Source organism: Narcine bancroftii, chromosome 4 (assembly GCF_036971445.1).
Source record: "Narcine bancroftii isolate sNarBan1 chromosome 4, sNarBan1.hap1, whole genome shotgun sequence".
Taxonomy (NCBI): domain Eukaryota; kingdom Metazoa; phylum Chordata; class Chondrichthyes; order Torpediniformes; family Narcinidae; genus Narcine; species Narcine bancroftii.
In genome coordinates, this window is record NC_091472.1 from 293,019,458 (window position 1) to 293,041,498 (window position 22,041).

The following is a 22,041-nucleotide window of genomic DNA, read 5'->3' on the forward strand; positions in this document are numbered from 1 at the left end:
GGATAAATCTTGGATTGCATTTATTTGGTTGAATTTAGCAGTAGCTAGGAAGTATATAGCGATAACTTGGAGAAATGATGTGGAGTTGAGTATATAGAGATGGCATAATGAAATTCAATCATGTTTATGTTTAGAAAAAATTACATATAATTTGCGAAATAATTTTTTTGGAAAAAAATGTGGACTCCATACTTGAAATGTAACTTAACCCACTCTATTTGTTTATAAATACTTTCTTTTGTGTATGTTAAGCTCCGGGGGAGGGGGGGGAGAGGGATAGTAGGGGGTGGGGGGTATAGGGGGTAAATTTAGTGGTTTTTTTGTATCTTTGTATTTATAAAATTTTAAATAAACTTATCCAAAAAAAACAAGGACTGAGTTAAGGGGACTGCCTTTTACAAACTTTTCTCCTCTTTTAAAGCCTTGTTTTCCATTTCAGACCTACTTTAGTATTGTAGAGATGGCAGCAAAACTGATCACATAAGCATGACTACTGATTCTGTGACTGATTCACATCGCGCATTTGAACTGGCCTATGTGTGGATGCTTCTCACAGATTATAGCTATACACTGTAATAGCATTCTGAAGTTGAATTTTGACTTTAAATTATTGAAATAGCCTATCAGCCGCAGTGCATTGTGTTACAGAATTTATAAGCCAATGTGTTAAAATAAGGCAGTTTTGCAGGTAAACTGTTCTAATTATGAACCCAATGCAAGCTAAAAAAAAATGTATTTGGTTCTGACTTGCATTAATAAGAAACTTCAGATTCAATTGAGTAATATGCACTGACTTCCTTCCCTGTATCTATAATGAGGTTTGTCTGTGTTTGTCTTGAAGCACCAAAGCTATTTTGAGTTTCTTCAAAATATAGCATTCTGTTGTGGCGACCAATGTGTTTGATGTTCAGGTGAACTGGCTCCGATTGTAATGCACAGTTGGAGCAGCCTACATCAAGATGGCACTGGGCATCTTCCCCTTCCCCTCAAGGAAAGGGCCCATAAGTGTGAAGTATGAAATAGCTGTGAGTCAGCGACGCAACTTCCAGTTCCCAACGGTGGGAACGGGGAACGCCTTTAAAATGTTCAGCGAGCAAACAATAAAGCAGCAAGTTTTGGAACAAACCTGTTGACTGACGGTCTCGTTATTTGCTCCTTAGTGCTAACGCTACATTATTCAAGTTTATCAAATATGTGAAATAGAACCGAAGAACTTTTTTTTTGAATAGAGGGAAAGATATGGGGAATATGTTGTAGCAGTAATTGAAGTTTCACCTGTTGAGTTCTGTTTACTGTGATTTGTGTCTTTTAAAGCATAATAGTTTTACATAATAGAAGGTGTGCATTTTAGTGCTGGAGAAACTTGTCTACTACAGTATCAATACCTTGACAAAGAACTTGGGCCCAAAACATTAGTTACCCTTTGCTTTCTAGAGCTAAATGCTGTGTGATCTGCTGAATTTCTTCAGCACTTTTGTGTATTGCACTCTGTAAACTTTGCTTTTGAACTTGTGCATTTATAAAGCAGGTTGTCCCAAATAAATATTTATTAAATTTGCTATTGATTTCAGATTTATTGTTGGAACACATGCATGACATCACGTACAGACCTGAGATTCTTTTTCCTGCAGGTGAGGCAGAATTGCCACTTATTGTTAGTGCAGCAGAAAAACTGTACCCAACAAAAAACATATAAACGGATCAATAGATAAAGAATATAAACAAACTGTGCAACACAGAGCGAATTGAAACAATCAATAAAGTACAAAAGTGAGTCCTTAAACGAGTCCCTGATTTTTGAAGAGTCTGAGGGTGGAGGTGTAGCAGCTGTTCCTAAACCTGATGTTGCGAGTTGGGTCACCTATACCTCTTTCCTGATGGCTGCAGCGAGAACAGAGCATGACCTGGGTAGTGTAGATCCTTGATGATTGCTTTTGATCTCTGAAGGCAGGGTTCCATGTCGATGTTCACGACGGTGGGGAGAGTTGTACCTGTGATGGCCCTGTGTCCACTACCTTTTGCAGAGCTTCCATCTTAGAGGTGTTGCAGCCGGTCAGGACACTTTCCACTCGCTGTACATCTGTGGAAGTTTGCCATGGTTTCTGATGTTATATCAGGCCTCTAGAAACTCCTGAGAAAGTAGAAGTGCTGACATGCGTTCTTCACGATGACATTCATGTGTGGAGTTCCAGGAAAAGGCCCTCTGAAATGATGACTCCCAGCAATTTAAATTTGCTCACCATCTCCACCTCTCCCAATGATCACTAGATCTACTGGTTTTCCCCTACTGAAGTCCAGAATCTGCTCTTTTGGTGACATTGAGTGCCAGCTGGTTGTTAGCACACCACTTGGCCAAGTTTTCAATCTCCCTCCTGTATGCTGACTCATCGCTACCTTTAATACGTCCCACTACCATGGTATTATCAGCAAATTTATGAATGTTGTTATTGTCATACCGAGCCACACAGTCAGGTGTAAAGTGAGTAGAGCAGTGGTCTAAGAACACAGCACTGTGATGTTCCAGTACTGATGGAGACTGTGGAGGAGATGCTCTTACCAATTCTCACGATTGTGGTCTGGAGGTGAGGAAATCCAGGATCTACTTGCACAGTGGGGTGTTGAGTCCCAGGTCTTGGAGTTTGTTGATAGGTTTTGAGGGGATATTGGTGTTCAATGTTGATATAGAGTGTCCTGATTATGTGTCTTTGCTGTCCAGGTGTTCCAGGGCTTTGTGTTGACCCAGTGAGATGGCAACTCCTGTAGACCTGTTCGTATGGTAAACAAATTGGAATAGATCCATGTCACTGCTCAGACAGAAGTTCAATACCAACCTCTCAAAACACTTCATCAATGTGGATGTGAGTGCCACTGGTCAGTAGTCATTTAGGCAGGTTACCACACTCTATGTGGTTTAGGCCTGTTTGAAATAGGTGGGAACTATGCCCTATCAGAGTGAGATGTTAAAGATATCTATGAATACATTGGCAAGTTGGTCAGCATAGGTTCGATTTGGATGCTTTCCTTGGATTCACTCTCCTGAAGGCAGATCACACGACATTCTTGGGTATATACAGTTGATGATCATCAGGGGAAATGGGGTGCGCAGTGGATTTTCCTCATTCTTGAGGTCATATGGACATAGAAGGCATTGAATTAATCTGGAAGTGAAGCTTTGGTGTCTCCCAGTGTACTGAATTTGGTTTTGTAGCAGGTTTGTCATTTAGGCCCTGCCACAGCTCTTGGGAATCCTTTATTGTTTCCATTTTATTCCAGAATCTCCACTTCACCCAGGAGATGGCTTTTCTTTGGTCATTCCTGCTCCTGCGTAGTTTTCTGGATCTTTAACTGAAATGTCTGTGATCTGGCTGTCAGCAGGTTCTGGATTCGTTGTTCATCCAGGGATTCTGGTTGGGGAAAACCTTGAATGATCAGATAAAGTTTGTAGCGATCCTGGTGTAATCATTCCGATTACAAACTTTAACAAAGTGACATCTAATAGAGGAGTCATAGCAAAACTCATTATTAAACTTGTTGCCTTTCATGAAGACCTGCATGTTAAGCTGATTTGGAAGGTCAGAATTCATGGGATCCAGGGATGAGCAGGTTAATTGGATACAAAATTGTCTTGATGATAAGAGTCAGAGGCTGGATGGAGAAGAGTTTTTCTAATTGGCAAGTGGGCCAAAGAATGGCAGATGGAATATAATGTTGCACTTTGTAGGTTAAACCAGGGCAGAATTTGAACAATGAATGAACAGAGACTCTGAGGTACTGGTACATACATAGTTCCATGATAGTGGCAGCACCTGTAGACCAGGTTGTGAAGAAGGCATCCTTTTTTTTTAATTTTTTATTTTTCACACCATAAATCACATTAGCCATGATATACACTTTTTCTTTTTCACACATATACAGTGACTTTTTCTCCCCCCCCCCCCCCCCCCCCTCCTCCAGGCCACCCCCCCCACCCCCCCCCCCCTCTCATCCATTTTAGGTATACAATCTAGGTTGCATTAAACCAGTCAGACAATGTTGTCATTCAACAAAAATACACCAGAAATTCTACTGAGTCCATTCTTTTCTTTCCTTGTGAAGAAGGCATCCTTGACAGAGTTTGTGCAATTCTGGTTACCTAGCTATAGGAAATGTATCTTTATGCTGGAAAGGGAGCAGAAAAGAACATTACCAGAACCAGTGAGTTGAATTATAAAGAGAGGCTGGGACTTTCCTGGAGCATTGGAGGCTGAGGAGGTGGGGGAACCTTTGTGGAGGAGATAAAATAATGAGAGGCACGGATAAAGTAAATAGTTATAGGGTCAGGGAATCTCAAGCCAGAGAGCATGGGTTTAAGGTGAAAGAGGAACGATTTTGAAGCGACCTAAGTTGTACTTTTTTTTCCACACAGGGTAGTGGGATTGTGGAACAAGTAACCAAACAAAATGGTAGAGAGGGCCCAATTGTAACATTTAAAAAGATTATTAGTGCACAGATAGGAAAGGTTTAAAGAGGGATATGGGCTGAGCTTGGGTAGACAATTTGATTGACATGGTGAAGTGGGACAGAGGGTCTGTTTACGTGCTGAAAAGCTAGCTCCGTGATCAAACTCGTGAGCAATAACAAAAAAGAAGCTCTGCATTAAAAGTGGTTGGATTGAAAAGGTAATGAATTTTATTTTCAGCATTTAAAATGTATCCATCAGTGGTAATTAGTTCAATGGAAAGGACATATAGATAAATCCAGGAAACAAAGTTTTGTACAAGTGGTTTGTAAACTTAATAGGCAAATAACCAGTTTGCAATGTGATATTCCATTCATGGCGTGGTTAAAATATTGCAGATCAACTGACTGGTTTGTCCTTTATCCATTGCTGGTGTATCATCAAAAAACGATTTAGTAAATCAAACAAGAACACATTTTGTTGTTGTTTTTGTGTGGGTTAATAAGCAGGCTGGAATGAATTATGGGGCAGGCATTCTCGAGGTCTGGATAATTGTGGCACACTGCAAAAGCTTTGTGGTTTGAAGAGTATAATTCTCAGTAGTTGTTTGTTTGCAGCATTACCATTTATCTCTTCATCTTTTTCATACGAATTTTGTCGTTTTTCCAACTTTCAGAAGAACTGTGCAAAATACAGCTTTATGTAAGCACATGAAGTCGAATTTTTAAAAAATTTCAGCAAACTAATGTGAGGAACTGCATTGTGCAATTTTGTAAAATCACTGAACTCAATGACCAAACATTACTTTTACCCTAGTCATTTCAATGAAAAACACCACCAATTAATAGATTTAAAAAGTAGTTAGCTCAGATGAGCTCCGGATAATAGTTTTTATTAAAAAAAATTAACACTGCAATTTATGGAGAGCATTATAAAATTAGTCTGTGCAAGGCAAATGCAATAATTTCTCTAGTGGGTAAAAACATGGCATTTATGCTAATAGCTTGGGGGGTGGTTTATACATAAAAATGAGTCTATAGAGAATAACTTCCAAAAAATTAAGCATTTTACTTTGCAGTAAAGTTCAACATTTGATGCACTGAACATTAGATTCCTTTCAGGTAATGCATGATAAATAATGCATTTTGTGCAGGAAAAAATGGAGTAAAACATGCCCATTACATTTCCTTGTCTTACAATGGATTTTTTCAAATAAAATGCTGATGTTATTCATGTGGTCTTGACTGAATCTTGATTTGTGTATTGTTCTTATTCAAATTGTGTTTCCAATTGGTTAATAAATTGACAGTTACTTGAATGTTGCCACAATTTTTTTTGTCAGTTCTTCTAATTGTAAAGTATAATCTGAAGATAATTAAGTGAACAACCCATTTTTATTTTGTAGTGAATCAGAATATGAGCTTCCAATTCACTGGAGCAGCTCAATTTAAGACTCTTGAGCACAATTGAGAACTATGACTTTCTTTCACAGTTATTGCACACGGCATCACAAAATTGTTAAATGATGCAGAAGTGCAGATCAACCAAACACCTGCTAGACTTGTTTGTCATATGGATGATTGGCAAACAAAAGCCAGTACTTCAGACAAAACCAAATCATGCAAAACTAAGATCTCGCAACCATTAGCTAACCATGCATGTGGTCCATTATTAGCAATGGAACAATAAAAATATTGTTAATTGAATCCAATAAAAAAATCCTTTTAAATTTAATAATATAATCTTTCCTAGACTATTTTCATCTCTATCTAATGTGTATGTATATACATATTATAACCTTTGTTTCAGGAAACATTCACTGCTCTAATGCTTTCGAGTGTAAATTTGAATGTATTGTAGATTTTTCTTCTTTAGCTGTCTTCTGCAAAGGCCATTGTTTTCTGAACAAATTTATGGGTCTGATATAAGAAAGTTATTTTATCTTGAACAATCTGTTTAGAAGCCTAATGTCTATCCTGACTGGTAATATTATTCTTAGCTCTATAATTAGGGTGAGTTGTTTGCAGAAGATGTTGAATTTAGTTGCTGGTGCAAAGTGAGCAGCTTTTTATTTACAAAAAAAATCATCTCCCCACCCCATCCCCCCCCCCCCCTCACTCCCAAGGTATTATTGAAATTAAATTGTTTGATATTATTTCAATTCTATAGCCGCTAAGTTGGCCAGGCAGATCTGTGGAAAAAGATCTATGATCCTCGCCAAAACTGACAGGAATCTTCAGAAAATTCTTAGATATGATTCAGTGAGAATGATTACTTCAGAATGTTTATTGCTGGGGAAACTTTTGAGAACACAGCATCAATTTGGATTTGTATCCTGATTTGATGCCTTTGTCAGAACCAAAAGAGAAACTTTTTTTTTAAAAAAAAGACAAAAATACCTGGGAGTCCACATTTCAGAAACCTCTCCTGGAGCCAGCACTCTGGAGCATTGAAGAAGCCAAACTTCTACTTTCTAAGAAATTTGAGCAAATTTGGTATGTTGTAAAATACTCTGTTGAACCTCTACAGTTTAAAGTTTGAATCAAAAACTTTGGCAAACTTCTATAGATGTGTAGTGGAAAGTATGCTATCTTGTATGCGGACACCAATACCTCTGAATGGAAAGCTCTACAAAAGGAAATGGACTCAGCACAGTGCATCACAGGCAAAACTCTCCCCACTGTCAAGAAAATCTACATGGAAGACTGCTGTTGGAGAATAGCAGCAATCATCCAGGATCCTCACCTCACTCAACACGTTATCTGTTCTTGCCACTGTCATTAAGAAGGAGGTATAGGTGCCCCAAGGTTAAGGAATGGTTGCTCCCCCTCCAACATCAAACTCCAAAACAACATTATTATTGAATATTTCTGTATTGCATAGTGAGTTTGTTTGCACTTTTTCTTCATTTATATTTCTCTTTTGTTTTATATCTTGATTTTTTTTGCACTATTGATGAGTAGAAATTCTGCCTGGCCTTCAGGAAAGAGAATCTCATATATGAACTCTGACTATAAATTTGAACTTTGTGAATGACAAACTTCAATTGAACATTGTTTAGTATAGCTCAGCCATTTTGGGGGCCAGTCACTTATTATGTTAGTGAGGGGCTCTGGTTCAACGACGAGGTAACAGGTTAATTTGAAACATTTAATTGTATGACATTCTTTAATGTTATGATTTGGTTCTTAAGTACACTGGTCTTTTTGTGAGCATTATTTTATTAGGTTATTCTTAACAACTGATCAGCTTCAAGCAGAGATCACTGATGAAATATGTGGAGTGTGCATCGTTTATTGTTTTATCCTTTGTAGTTAAGAGGATGCATTCTCTCCCCGTCTATGGTATTACTGTAATTATTGCTGTTTTGCATGAATCTGGTATGTTTTGTGTTTTTTCAGTCTGGTTCATGCATTCTCAATGGAGGCCATATGGACTCCCTGGGTTCCACAGCACATTTAGATGGGTCCATGAACTGAAATCTTTAACAAGAGGGGGATCCCAAAGTGTATAGGGGGCATGAAAACTTAATGGATTAAACATTTTGTGGAGAACTTTGCTGTTAGGATTTATTGTATAGTTGCCAAGCAGCACAAGATTGGAGACATTTGGAGTCGGCCTCAAATTGCCCAGAAAAATGCAGAAAATTAGCAACGATTTTTGTGCATTCCCTTCTCTGAAGTGTTTGAGTGACATGGAACCTTCCATGTAGCTTAGCTTTCCTCTTTTGTTCTATCGCCTTCAGTTCCGGGGGGAGAAAAAGCATACAAGCCCGAAAGGTTTACTCCATATTTCTCGTGTCTGCAAGCGCTCCCATTTTGCTTCAAGTTTTCATGATGGGTACTGCATGTATGTCTCCTGCTAGCTTTAATAATTTAAATTTAAGCTGACTTTTGAGATAACCCTTGAAAGAAGAGCTTTTGTTTTGTAATAGTTAATTTTTGTTCCTTTCAGAAATAATTTTACTCATGAGTTCCATGGCAAAAAAGAAATGTCGGCAACATTTGATGGAATACTTATTGTAGGGTTTCATCAGATCTCCACAAAACCCTACTCTGCCCATGTGTTGATTTTTAAAAAAATACATTTTCAAATGAAAGCATGAGATCAATCAAGCAAGGGGAAACATTTAGATACTGTACATAAAGAAGGAAGATGAACTTCAAATTTTTAAATTTTATTTATAACACTGTAGAAGCTGATTCCAGCCATTTAAACATTTGCCACTGAATTATGCCCAAATTAACTTACAATGTTTTAGAGGGTGGGAGGAAACTGAAGTTAACAATGTTGCAATTGGATTGCATCAAAACTCTGAGATAATTTTGAGGGAAGGTCAATCCTCAAATAGATGATTACTGAATTGTCACAGAAATTAGAAGTGCCTCTACTTAATTCATACAAGATGAGTGAATTGATTGCTCAAAGTGGACATGCTCATAACATCGCTGAGTCACTTATTTTGCCATCTGTGTCCATTATACCTTCTGACATCATTAAATAAACTATTCAGGCAATTCCTTTGACTAATTCCATTGTTTTTAGAAGAATTGATGAGATGCAAGGGACATTCAAAAACAATTAGTTATTTCATTACAATCCAAGAAATTCTCTACAATTAGACAAATCCACTCTGCAAGAGAATGGTGCTCTTCTCATGGCTTATGCCAGATTCTGGAATGGAAATAGAAGAGATGTTGTTTGCCAGGATAAAACTAAGGGACAGTGTTCCATTTGAGAACATAGTTGCATGTCCAGTTGATGGTGTGGCTTCAGTGATTGGTACAGAGGGTTCGTTGCACTCCTGAAACATTATTCCTTCTGCCTTTACTGTTCATTGCATCATTTGTAGGGAACACTTGGTAGCTTAAAAACTTAGGAGGGTATTTAAATGCCTCATTTTCAATTGTCATAAAGACCAAATTTTATAGAATTTCATCCTCTTCAAGACACACTATTCTGGCAGCTGTGTGAAGAAATTGATGAACATTTCCAGATGCTGCATTCTAAGATTATGTGGGGGGGGGGGGGACTTGTTGGTGGAAAGACTGGCATATTTTATTTTATCTGGCAGATATCTTTGACAAACTCCATTTATTGAACAAGATCTTGCAGGGTAAACAGAATAACTTCATTGATAGTAAGAAGGCTATTATTCCTTCCCTTAAAAAGATTGAAGTCTTATTTCCAAATCTGACCATGAGCGCAGAGGCACTGGAGGACAATTTCATTACTGTTTATGTGAAACACCTAAAACAAACACACACAGATCTACAGGAAAGATTTAATGACCTGCTATACCTCAATGTCCCTTCTTGATGTTAGATTAATTTGAGGAGCCACCCACCAATGTTGACACAGAAATTCAAGAGAAGTTGATTGATTTTCAGAATGATGTAATTGCATGCTGCAAGTTCAATCAATTTAAAAAAGGTTTTTGGGTTAAGAGTGATCTGCTGAATAGATTCCAAAACCATGGAAAAAGCAGAAATATTTTTCATTGCCTTTCCCTGAACATATTTGGCTGAATGTGAATAGAACAAGGTAGTTCCTTTGCCAAAATCCAGGAACAGGCTTGATATCACAAAAGGTGACCTTTGATTATCACTATTCAATTTAGATCCTGACATTAAAAAGTATTGACCTCAAGGCTCTCACTAAAATTTTTATTTTATATTAATTATTTAAAAAATTTCTAAGTTTTCACATCCATGCATTTATACTTAAGATTCCCAAATGACTCAATAAGTACAAACCATTCCACTTCAAGAATCTTTTAAAAAAAACCTTGTAATATGTATGTGTATGTTCATGTTTTCTTCTTTCCTACATGTTCAATAAGAATGGTTTTCCTACTTGTTTGTTCTGGAATCACAAGTCACATTTGATTCTCTGAAAGTAAAAGTATAATTTCCTTTTAACCTTGAGTAACATAAGTATTTTTTTGTTTTTGTGTAGTTGGTGGGAAAGATGTACAGAAGAAACCAACTAAGTTTGACTGCTTCACAGGGAAGGGGACCCATAAACTTTGAGCAGAGTCCTAAGGGGGCACAACCAAAAAAAAGGGGGTTGAGAATGATTGGCCCAGAGCAATGGTTCTCAACCTTTTTCTTTCCATTCAGATATCACTTTTAAGTAATCCCTATGCCATAAGTGCTCTGAGATTAGTAAGGGATTGCTTAAGGTGGTATGTGAGCGGGAAGGTTGAGGATCACTGCTCGACACCCAATTGTTATTGAAATATTTTGCTTGAGAAAAATTGTCATTGGCCCATTTCCTTTGAAGCTATGAAACCGTGCACATAATGAGTCAATTCAGTTCTATTAAAAGTGGTTTTCAAACTTTTTCTTTCCACTCACATACTACCTTAAGTAATCCCTTGCTGATCACAGAGCACCTTTGGCAGAGGGAACACCTCAAGTGACATGTGAGTGGAAAAAAGTTTGAGGACCACTGCTGTAGGGGTACAATGGTTCAATGTTAGACAACAACTTGGCTGAGAATGGAATCAAACCTGGGGTCTTTTGGTCTGTTGTACCAGTGAATCTTTGCTTACGAAATATTATTAATGTTTGAGTACCAAATGGAGGAGAAAGTTACTTGGGGCAGGAGGGGAGAATATGTCTGTTAATAGCAGTGCATATTAAAATCATGTAATTTTTAAAAAATTAAATATACTTGGTGGTCCTAATTGATTTTGTGACATTGCTTAAACAGTGACTATATTAGATATACTCTTTCAAAATGATTAGTTTTTATTAAAATAAAAAAAATGTTAATCAGGTTGTGGTTCCACATCTGTTGCCAGGAGTTGAATGTCTGAGCCCTCCAATTCCTACCTTTAAACATTGCTTTTAACTGAATATTTTTGATCTCAGGAGAGTAAACAAAGGCACAAAAATTTTGTGAAATGATCTTCACTGATAAGGAGTAGCCGTTTTCCTTTGTCTTGCTTTTCATACGCTTGTCTACTGCATTATGCATATTCTTTGTGACTGGGGATGTAAATCCCTGCACAGCTGACACATTTTACAATGCACGAGAAGTAGCTTCTTCATTTGCTGTTCATTAAGTTAACATATGTTCTGTTGTTTATTTGGGTTAAATAAACAAGGACAGGTATTATCTTTGGATTGGTTGCAGTTGGTTCGGTTTTTGAGGAATAAAATAACATTGTAATTACATATTTTATAAAAACTGTCTAGCACACGAATGAACTGATACTGTGGTATAGCATTGTATAATTAGGTTTACACCTTTTGTCATTGAGCACAATCTGCAATGCCATAATAATAGAGGTCGATACAATTTTACTTCAGTTGTGTTGATTCTAACTTCAAATTGTGCCTTGCTATGAATAATTGGTAAATCATGTTTTAGGCGGAAAGAAGCAGTGTGATTAACCAAAGAGTACGCACATAACTCTATAAATTATTCCATATGTCTATATTGTACCATTTACCAGAGAAAAAAATTAAAATAATTGTCCAGTGTAGTTTTGTGCTTAACTTCAATTTTATCCTGACAATATAAATTTATATTGTGTTTGTCTTGATTTTTAAATCTTATTTTAATTATTTGTTTGCCAAGGCAATATTGCACTAACTGGAATCTTGTCGAATTGAATTTTGAGTTTTTTTTCTCTAAATTTATAATCTGAGATTCAATTAATTTTTATATTTACACCTGATCACGAACTTGTTCTTTCCATTGATAAGGTGAATGTTTATGTCCTTGTCTGATCCTGCAAGAGACATTGATGTGAAATGGGCTTCATGGGCTATCTGGGAAGTAAACCTATCTTATTCTGGCCTAGAAAATATTCTGCTGTCAGACCATCAAGTCTATCACTTCATTGAAGGTTTCTAATTGCCCAGCACAGTATAAAAATTGGTTATATTATTAAGTCAGCTTAAATCCATTGATTGCTAGTCTGTAAATTAATGATCTCCGATCACATGCTCCATATTACAACAGTAAAGAATGTGGACTAGAATTTAGTCAAAATATGTGTGATAGTCATTCGAGCTGTTAGGCTTTTAGATGGTTAAACAAAAATATATAAAATTTCTAGAAAAAATACTAGTTTAAGTTATAATTGCCAGTTGCTTAGATCTTGTATAGTCCTGGACTGTTTTGGAAACTTCCAAGGTTCCTGTTTGATCCATTGGGAACTGGAGCTCCAGATCCAAATCTCTGGCTCTTCAGCCCCTGAGACCCTTTGGGAGCCATTCTTGCCCTCAGCAACCTCTTGAATCCCAGTTCACGTACCTGGTTCCCATGCAACCCAGTGTGTGCGTCCCTCAGCCGTTGAACATCCTTGCTGCTCTGCCGCCGTGGTCACCATCCTGTAGGGTTGTCTCCTCTTTCAGAATGGGGGGGGGGGGGGTGCATGTAGGGGAATGGAATCATGTGACAGTGTTCTCTTTTTTTGTGCCCTGTGCTGGTCTGCTGTTCCCTGGAGGCTGTAACCTTTGTGGCTGTTGCCAAGCACAAGTGCCTCCTTCTTGCACCCAGTCCTATGCTGTTATTGGATTTTAGTTTAAAAACATCGGCTTCTCTGACCAGCTGTTCACCGCCTATACAAAGCTGCCACCATGAGGATTGGGCGGTTGAAACCTTTGGAGCAGCGCTGTGTCTCCCCCCCCACCCCCCTCTCTGATTTCCATGTTTCTCACCAGCAGCGGTGCTGCCGTTAGATCAGCTCTGCCTTCACTACCTTTTTTTTCATACATATATGTCGCTTAAATTTCAGCGGTTCTATGCTGCTTTGAAAAACTTGTTTTATTTTTCAATTTTGGGTGAGTTAAATTGATGCATCTGATTTTCAAATTTGGGGTAAGAGGGAATTCTTGTGTATGGAGTGGATAGGAGAAAGGGTGGGATGTTTATTTTGAAAAAAATCATGGGCAATATTGAACTTATTTGATCTATGGGGCTCTGCTTTGGGAAACCAATGGATTGTCAATGTAAATGTTTTAAACATTCATTAAAAGCAATTTTAAATATAGCTTTAGAATTTCTTTGGAATGGTTATCCAAAGATCTGAAAATATTGTCTAAAACACCTGTGCACTCTACGTGCAACTGTATGGTAGCCTAATTTATATCCAATTGAGATGCCTATGGCTGTGTGATTGCTGTTTTGGACAATTGCTCTTTAGTAAACATCTGCAGGATAGACTTTGCTTATCGGGAAATAGAAACACGTGAAAGTAAAGTGTTCTGATCCAAGCAAGTTTCATGTTGCTAATATTCCACTTCAACTAACTGTGTTTCCCTGGACAACTTGCTTTGCTTTATCTGGTCATAGCAATATTTATTGTGTGTGTAAGAGCCTTTAATGCACATGTGATTGCCATGCTTGAGCTCCATGAAAGTGGCTGCTTTCACCATTGATGAAGATGTTATTGCAAAGTGGTGCTCTTGGTTGACTTCTCCAATCTCTCTGCAGGTATGCACATTCCGGCTGGGATGACTACTGGCACCTCATACATTTGCTGCTATTCCAAAGGCATCCAATTTGTCAATGAACATCGAGGTAGAACATCTGTGTCTAGCTGAAGTGGTTGGACCATTCTACAGAATCCACTATCAACTTTCTACAACTGTTTCTGACTCCGTATTCTCTTGCTCATCTGTAATGTGAAAATTGCCAGGTGAAAACTCAAATATCTCTTATTGGAGTCAGTGAAATAAAAGTATTGAAGACAAGGTGAGGAGAAACAATTGTAATCTTGATGAGGGGAAAATAAAAATTCTCAATAAATGTGCTTCAGAAAGTTTTGGATATTTCACTGCTGGCAGTCTCTCTGGCTTCTAACATGATCGAGATGTTATAAATCAAATGCATATTAAATAATTGTCCTTGGTGCCTGATTGACCTCAAATGGCTACTTGAACTTTTAATAGAATAGATGGTAAATACAAATAGCAATGATGCTTGGAACCAAATAGTCGTCATGAATTTTATTCTTTAAATTAATTTAAAATATGGCAAATTAAAAATTGATTCTCTTTGAAAAATTCTTTTCGTGTTGATTGTGAGAATTAGGAAATTTGATGTTTAGTAGGTTTTGACATTTTCATGTTTTTGCCATCTTAAATATTTTTGTTTTAAAAACAAACACTTTAATATTTTTATTAAAACACATTGGAGCTGTTTTTTCCCCCAATTCCATTGTCTATCTTAAACCAATATGTAATGTGCTTGTTTAATGTGGACTTCTCTGACATTGAGAAAGCACAGCTTTTTGCAATGAGAATATTTATCGTGAATGTGAAGTTCTGTGTCGTCTCTCTTCATTTCCTAACTTCAGTTCACATGTTCTTGCAGAATTTAGGTATTAAATATTCAATAGGGATTGTTTTACAAAACAACACGTGCTTTAATTAGTACATTTGTACTCTACAGAAAGAACAGATAGACTAATATTAGCATATCATTAAAATAATTGGACTACTAACTTCATTTTATTTCTTGGCTCATTTGATACTCAAAAGACTATGTTTTGGAGGCAGATGGTGGAATCTGGAGCAAAATCTAGGAACTTGGTGGAACAAGCAACATCTGTGGATGAAAAGAAATGGTCACCATTTAGGGGTCTTGATGCAAAACATTGTGTTTCTTTTTCTCCACAGATGCTGTTCCTCCAATAGTGTGCTTTTTGACTCGCTTTTTCTTGGTCAATTTCCCCCTGCTGCCAGATGGGTGCTTGACTTAAATTCTGTAGCATAACTCCTGGTGGAAAAATTATAATCAGAAAATTCTGTTTTGGCCGCTTGTTTTGGAATTTTATTTACTTACTGGTACATTTCTATATTTGTGCCTCATTGTTCACAAACATTTAGGAATACAAAGGAACTCTGATTAAAAGCAACCTGATTTAACACAAGCACGGATATAATGTGATCAGCCAGTTGGACCTTCTTTTCCCCTCTTTCCGGAATTGAAATTGTTTTCAGATCAAAATGGAATGCACCGTTACAAGACAGAAATCTTTTTCAGTGTAAGATGAGCTTCATGCACTTGATGCAATCAAGAATGAAAGTCAAATCCAAGTTGCATACGACCTCGACAGACCTGAATCAACACCTCATGGCTGGAAATCTCAGGAAGATAAGTTGCATGTGTTGTGTTGGAAAGTTAAGGAAGAGGTGGGACTAAAGGCTAAAAGCACAAAGATAACCAAAGATGTCGGCCTCAATGACTCCCTGTACAAGTGCTTTGTTCAAGCATGATCAGAAAGCCTTCCAATTTCTGGGTCTATTCTCAAAGCTCAAGCCAAGAAGTTTGACCAGCTGATCAATGGAGAAACCTTTCAGTTCAAAGCTAGCAATGATGTCTAGACCGGTTTAAACGCTGTCACGGGATTTCTCAAGTGTTTTGTGTCTGGAGAAATTTGCTCAGCCGACAGTGCTGCCACCAGGGAATACCCGTCAGAACTAAAGACTCTCTTTGGAAGAAGGTAGCTATGTCAAAAAACAAGTGTACAGATGACGAAACAGGCCTCTTCTACAAGATGATCCAAAACCACACGCTGTCAAGCAAAGATGACGCTCATTGACGTGAGGGGTTCAAACAATGCAAGGATAGCGTAATGTTTTTGTTAATATATATGGTTCTTCCCACACAAACTCCAACAATCGTCAATATCATTATCAACGATATCCACATTAATTACATTTCATATTTATCAACTCCCTATAGTCTTCTCATGGAGTTTGAACGTTTTAAAAAAAAAAAAAAAATCCACTTCCCGCCGACATTCAACATTTAACGCCAAACTAGTTATACTTGCACACAATGACCAAGACGCTCACAACAAAGGTATGAAACTTATATTTGCGGATTTGTGGGTTTGTTGCCATTTTCCATAGCTTTCCCTGGCTAGAATAGGATGGACTCCTCCACTCCCTCAACAATGGGGGGGAAAATTGGGAGGGCAGGGCAGCGAGGCACAGCGATTCACACTACAACTGCACCGTTATGTAGTTCAAGTAGCCAGACCTTCAAAAAAGTACATATTGTTTCCTTAGTTTGTAGGTAATTTTTTCCAGGGGAATACAGCTCTGCATTTCTATTCCAACGTTCAATGCTCAAGTAGGAGTCGGACTTCCAGGCAACTGCTATGACTTCCTGGCCACCGCCAATGCGATCATGACAAGTTGAATTTGAAATTTGGACAGCTTCATTGTAAGTCTTGCAACTATTATGTTTGCAAACAGTAAGATCTCTGGATCCTGTGGGAATTTTTGCCTATGATATTTTCCAGGGCTTGGGCCAATTCCACCCAAAAGGGTCTCACCTTGGCACATGTCCAAGTTGTGTGCACAAAAAATAGTGTTCTGATAGTTCAGGTTTAGTTCAATTTTTGTGGTGTCAAGTACAGCAGGTGCAAAAAATTGTATTGCACCAGTCTGTACCATGCATTGATGACTGCAGTCTTGCTGATCCAACACAAATTGGACAGGCAACGTTCATCAATCGTTATTCCTAAGTCTGACTCACATCTTTGCCTCGATTTATCAAGGCATGGCTTGGGACCTTCCACTTGGAGCAAGAAATGAACTTCCACGTACTCCTCCTTCGAATCATGATCTCTATGTCACTGCATGCTGGTAGGGCCAAAGATATACCTAATTTGACCTGTAGAAAAGATCTTATCTGAAGGTATCAGTGAAACATCTCATTTGATAAGTTATATTTATTCCTAAGTTGCTCAATCGACATTAGCCGCCCCTATTCCAAACAGCCCTCTATGCACCTGATGCCAGGTGTCCAGGACCTTGTTACCCACCGTCAATGGTATTGATCTACTTGGAGTCAGTGGCATTTTTGGATACAGCACCACTTTGGTTCATACATATTGATTAATTTTGTTCCAAATGTGAATTACTTGTTTCAATATGTGATTGCCTTTCTTTTCTGATAGCAATTTAGTGTCCCATTTATAAAGTCCTCTGCTACCTGCTCACCTATCACGTGCAGGTCAATTTATGCCCAGGATGGTACACCTTCCCCCTCAAAGAGGGAAGTTATGTATCTCGACTGGGCTACCCAGTAGTATTTTTTTCACAATCCGCCCAGACTGTAATCCCAGGTCAATTTTTCCATAAAGACCCTGATACCTTTCAATTCCATAGGAATCTCCTCACTCCCACAAATAATTTTTTGAAGAATCCCCAGAGCAGGGGCACAGGCAGTGTTTGAAAGACGTACATTCATCTTAATACAATTAACCTTGCCCACTAATGTAATGGGCAGGGACATCCATCTATTTAGATCTTCCTCAATTTTCCCAAGCAAGGAGGGGTAATTTAGCTTGTATAAATTACTCAAGTTGTTATCTACTCTAAATCCTAGATATTTAATCCCATTTTGCAGCCACTTTAATTGACTATTTTCTTAACATTGACTGTAATCCCCCTTCATAAATGGCATGATTTTGCATTTATCCCAATTGATCTTATACCCGGAGATCTCCCCATAGTTCTCCAGAGTGGAGCATAGCTTAGCAATGAGTTTGTCTGGTCTGTCAGATATATCAGAACATCATCAGCAAATAAATGAACTTCATGCTCTTACTAGCTTGTTCTGAAATCTTTAATGTCTGGATCCTGCCGAATGGCCTCAACTAATGGCTCCATGGCAAGTGCAAACAGAGCTGGAGATATTGGGACCCCTGCCTTCTTGATCTTGTCAGTGGAAAGGCTGGGGAAATTTGTAAATTGTTCACAACTTTAGTCTTGGGTGCATGGTAAAGTGCCCTTATCCATTTTATAAAAGCCCCAATTTTCCCAGCACTTTAAACAAAAAGTATCACTCTAGCCTGTCAAATACTTTCTCTGCATCTAGGGCTACAGCCCAGCCCCTCTCATCTCTATTTTGTTGCAGATGCATGACACTCAGTAGTCTACCAATGTTATCTGCTTCCTGTCTCTTCTGCAAGAAACCTGCCTGGTCCTTAGGTGAAACATTTGCCAAAGTTAATACATATCTATTTGCCAGGGCTTGACAAGTATTTTGTAATCTGTGTTTAACAGAGAAATGGGTCTATAAGAAGACTGCATTAGCGAATCCTGTCTTTAAGTATTGTCATAATGATTTCTGTCAAAAAATATTCGTGGAGGCTTTGGGTCTCCATTGCCTGGTCCACCACCTCCACATAAATAGGCATCAGTAAACCTTATACTCTTTATAGAACTCCAGTGGAAACCTACCTCCCCCGGAGACTTGTTAGTTTGCACTGAATTTAATGCTTTACCTAACTCTTACTCTGTAAAGGGAAGATCTAACTCTTCTTTTCCTTCTGGGTCTAAACTTGGCAGATCTAATTTAGACAGGAATTCGCTAATTTTATCAGACCCTCTTATAAAATTCCTTGAATGTCTTGCAAATCTCTTTTGGTTTATATGAGATCCTGCCAGTTCCAGTTTGTATTGGATTGATCATCCTTGAAGCCTGTTCTGTCCTCAGCTGCCAAGACAGGTCTTTGTGGACTCTCCCCCAATCCATAGTTTTTGTTTTGACCACAATATGACCTTTCCATACTTTTGTAATGTATTATACTTTAATTTTTGGAAGACTTTTTCTAGGCAAGTAATTTTCTGTTCTAATTTATCAACCTCCCTCATATTCCTTTTTAACTGTTTTGGTGTACCCAATTATCTGCCTTCTCTCAAGTACGCCTCGAGAATATCCCATCAGATAAATTTATCTGGAGTAGAGGCACAATTGGTCTCGCAGAATATGTCCATCTGTGCTCTTAGAAAACTCTGGCTTCTTTAACAGCAATGCATTAAAACGCCAGCTGTATACCATATCGTACTTGTCTGGCATTTCTATTGTTAATAATAGGGGTGAATGATCCAAGAGGTGCCTTCCTGCATATTCAGCCTCCATGATCCTACCGTCTATATGGGCTGAAGCCAGAAAGAAATCTATTCTAGAGTAGGAATCGTCTTGTTTTGAATAAAAGGAATAATCCCTCTCCCTGGGATGCTTTCGCCTCCATACATCTATCAGATTCAGCTCCACATTTGTTTTAGTTATTTTCTTAGTCGATTTATCTAAAACTGGATCCAGACAAAAGTTGAATTCCCCCCATCCCACCCAAAATATTCTTCCTTCTGCGAATTTTAGGAAGGTTTGTTGTGTAAATTTTTCATCATCAAAGTTGGGGATGTAAATGTTCATTAAGGTACAGGGTTCTGAATATATCTGACAGAGTACCATTACAAATCTCCCTGCTTTATCTGTGACTACATGCTGCACTCTCACCAGGACATTTTTGCCGATCAGAATTGCCACCCACCCCCCCCCCCACCCCCACCTTGCCATTGAGCTGAACAAGAAGGTTATTACCTCACCTACCCATCCCATGATTAACTTTAGGTGCTCCCACTCCATCAAATGTGTTTCTTTGAGAAAGGCCAGATCCACCCCCATTTTTCTAACGTGCCAAGACTCACTTCCTCTTAACCTGTCTGGTCAAACCGATAACATTGAAGATAACACATTTTATATTCTTATCTATTACCCCAGGACTCTTAGACCAGTGTCCCCTCTGTACCCTCACTGTCCCAAGTTTGCTATTTGTCCAACCTTCTTTCTTCAGCCCGTGGCCAGGCCCATCACAAACCCTGGGAAAATTAAACAAACATTAAAAACAACTGAACCAAAAAAGACAAGAGAGAAAAATATCCAACCAGAAAAGAAAAATGGGCAAAGCAACAACAATAATCCATAACAGTATCCCCATCCCTAACTCTTCATCACATTCCCTTATCCTTTCCCTCCTAAATATCCCCCTAGCGGCCACTTCTTTCCTGCTGCAGCCATATGCCTCCATTACTCACTCCCTGTAATCTGCCACTCTCTCTTCCATCTTCCTCCCCTACCCCGACCCCAGAGTTCTGGATCTCCTCCCATTCCCGTTTCATGCATAACATTTTTTTTAGCCTATATTCGTGCCCAAATATTTAAGTATACAACAACTATTTACAATATCTTGTGTTAGTCCCTGTGTTTGCTCATATCTTTTTCTTGTCTCTCCTGAGCGTTGGCAGCTCTCCAGTGAACAGTTGTGCTTAATTCTGATAAATTTTTTATCCTTTTTCTCCCCCCCCCCCCCCCCACCCCACCCCCCGCCGACCCCAGAAATTCAACTTTCAGCCTTTTTTCTTTACCAGTTTCGTAACTGGTTTCTGGCTTGATTGAACTCTTTTCTCCACTTTAAAAGCGTGATAGTAATATCAGGGTCGAAGAATATCTTGCTCCCCTCTCTTTTCCTCGATGCCTCCTGCTCCTAAAACTTTCTCCCTGAACTGGTAATGTACCAGGTTTATTAAAACTGAACGGGGTTTCTGTCCAGGGCCAGGCTTTGGGAGGGGTGCCCTACTCACCTGCTCCACCTCTACCTTTTCCTCCAGTATATCCTTCCCCTGTACTTTGGGGATCCATTGCTGAAAGAAGTCTGCTGGGTTTTTCCCCTCAGCATCCTCCCTCAACCCCACAACTTTAATATTGTTTCTGTTACTGTAATTCTTCAGAGCATCCAGCTTCCCCCAGACTTGCTCTCTTTCCCTTATCAGGGCTTCTAGTTCACCCTCAACCTGTCTTCACTGCCCCCCCCCCCCCTCTATCTTTCATCTCTAGGATTCTCCCTGTTAAACCTGAGAGGGTCCCCTGCATAGTGTTAAATTTCTTGGCCGTGTCCTGGGTTTCTCCTCTCCATATCCCAAAATAATCTGCCCACCATATGTCCAAGGGCTTCGAAACATCTGTCAGGGAGGGCTCAGAGTCCTCCGTACTGGGTCTCACAGCTTTATGGTGTCCATCTTTACTGCTGTTGCCGGCTCTGTCTCTCTCTCAGTCTTCCTCCTGCTCACTGTCATTGCAACCCTCACTGCTGCTCGTCATGTCTCCAGACCCGATGCTGGATCTTTTTGGGTTCACTGTGGTATGTACCTACCCCATACTTCCCGGCCTCTTGCTATTTTTAGTGCTGTTGCGAACACCGGTACGAGTGTGGTTCTCAGTGCAAAAGCACCAACCTGGCGCTCTCGCTGCGGGGGTGGGGTCTCGAGTCTCCCCCTCTCCTCATGGCTTTTCCCAGAGTTCCTACCGCCAGCTTGTTGGTTTAGGGTGATTACATCACCCAGATCTCGACTCTTTCTGGGCAGGCTCTGTTGGTCGTGTGGGGTGGGTAGCATCTTCCACGGGGCTCAAGGTGACCCCACTATTTTCTTCTTCACGAGGCACCTCGATTCAGTCCCCTGATTTTGGAATAGAATCCTTGTCATTTTTTTTATCACTTCCTTGTTTTTCTTAGTCATTTTCTTCTTCCTAGTGTCTTCCCACACCATTAGGAATTATTTTTACAGGTTTTGTTTTTTTTCTGGCTCTTTTTGTGTTTGATCTGGGATTCTGCCTCCGCTTACTCCACTCGCATGTGACGTTGGTTTGCGTTAACAAGTCTAGAACACACAAGTTAAAACTGCTCATGTTTGGCAAATTTCGCTCGCCCTGCTGTTTCCACCATGTCAACATGAAGTCGTTACCGTTTGCATACACGCATAGCAGCAATGCTGACATGACCA

At 39.0% G+C, this 22,041-nt stretch overlaps 1 protein-coding gene across 25 annotated transcripts in view; it reads left to right on the forward strand.

Moving 5' to 3' along the window:
• Nucleotides 1–22,041, forward strand: part of baz2ba (bromodomain adjacent to zinc finger domain, 2Ba) — a 282,544-nt gene that overhangs the window by 88,454 nt on the left and 172,049 nt on the right. For 24 of the 25 annotated variants that reach the window (XR_011356755.1, XR_011356756.1, XM_069935433.1 and 21 more), the window contains one exon: nucleotides 13,892–14,152. The gene's annotated coding sequence lies outside the window, so the exon portion shown is untranslated. Of the gene's footprint in view, nucleotides 1–1,609; nucleotides 1,632–13,891; nucleotides 14,153–22,041 lie in introns of those variants that run through there. The other variant, XM_069935422.1, reaches the window with a different exon arrangement.